The sequence below is a fragment of the Monopterus albus genome, unplaced genomic scaffold, assembly GCF_001952655.1.
Source record: "Monopterus albus unplaced genomic scaffold, M_albus_1.0 scaffold105.1, whole genome shotgun sequence".
NCBI classification, from domain to species: domain Eukaryota; kingdom Metazoa; phylum Chordata; class Actinopteri; order Synbranchiformes; family Synbranchidae; genus Monopterus; species Monopterus albus.
This window is the reverse complement of record NW_018127985.1, coordinates 1,150,013-1,151,364: the sequence shown is the minus strand read 5'-3', so window position 1 is coordinate 1,151,364 and position 1,352 is coordinate 1,150,013. Positions and strand designations below refer to the sequence as shown.

General features: G+C 43.7%; 2 protein-coding genes across 3 annotated transcripts in view; both read left to right on the top strand.

The window, feature by feature from the left end:
- The window catches only part of tbcd (tubulin folding cofactor D), a 45,074-nt gene that overhangs the window by 16,275 nt on the left and 27,447 nt on the right, over positions 1 to 1,352 (top strand). The gene's annotated exons all lie outside the window — the stretch shown is intronic.
- fn3krp (fructosamine 3 kinase related protein) overlaps positions 1 to 1,352 on the top strand; it is a 5,035-nt gene that overhangs the window by 1,520 nt on the left and 2,163 nt on the right. The gene's annotated exons all lie outside the window — the stretch shown is intronic.

The following is a 1,352-nucleotide window of genomic DNA, read 5'->3' as shown; positions in this document are numbered from 1 at the left end:
CCTGTTTAAATAGTGGATCCAAGATGGGGGCCACAGACAGGGAGATTACCTTTTCCAAGTCACTGCATTTTTTATTCAAATTATTTTTCAAATGGTTGGCAAGCGTGGCACCAATACAAGGAGCCATTTGGGCACATTTGGCAGAAATTACATGTCTCAGCATTTTGGCTATAGGAATTGCCTTTGACCCTGACACTTTCCTTTCCTGAGAAAGCTCAAGAGTTGCCTGATAGAATGGCCTTAAAACTGTCAGGCACTGGTTGATTGCTGCATAGTCATCAGCAATGAAAGGCACAATGTCAGTACTAAGTGATGCCAGGGCTGCCCCTAAAGGTTCTCTCTGCTCATAAAGCCTATGGAGCATGGCATAGGTGCTGTTCCATCTGGTTTCGACCTCTTGAACAAGCTTTTTTGGGGGCATACCCATATTAGCTTGAATAGAGCACAACTTTTCCTTTGCTTTTGAACTGGACTTGAAGTGCCACCATTTTGCGGGCCCTACTGCGCATGTTTTCCAGCTCAGAAGTCTGACAGAGTGATTTTTTGACAATGAGATTCAGCATGTGGGCGAAGCAATAAATATGTCTAACATTTAACTGAGTAACACTTGCCACAATATTGTGAGCTCCATCAGTAACCATCCCACAGACCTTTTCAGTGATTCCCCACACTGTCATCAAATTTGCAATTGCATCTGAAATATTAGCTGCTGTGTGGGTCAAAGGAAAATACTGCACACCTAAAAGCACAGTAGCCAGATCTACAGTAGGCTGTCTGACACATAATGGCAAGTGACACCAAGGTACGCGTCCATGTTGACTGATGCCCACATGTCAGCAGTCAAACTAACAGCTGAAGTCTGCTTAATTTCTGCCAAGGCCTTCTCTTTGGTTACAGTGTACCTTGCTGCCACCATTGCCTTTACAGTTTTGCGGCTTGGAATGGAGTATGATGGGTCCAGGATTTTGATGAAATTTTGGAACCCTTCATCCTCAACGATAGAAAAAGGCTGACCATCTTTAACCATCATGTCCACCAAGGCCTCATCCAGCTTCTGTTTTTTGGACACTGTGTGGAAGACAGGTTGCTATATGAATATGGTACACAACAGCTACAATAAATAGACACACACACATACATATATACACGTTTATATTTAGCTTACTGTCAGGATATCCAGTGTTGACAGGGTCACTGGTTTGCTGGGTATGATTGTCATCATGCCTGGCACGCAAGTGTCGCAGCATAGATGATTTGTTGTTGCCGTAAGACAACTCCTGTGTGCTGAGCAAACACCGCACCTACAAGCAATTGTAATTTCGAGACCCATTTAACAATATGTGACACTGGCA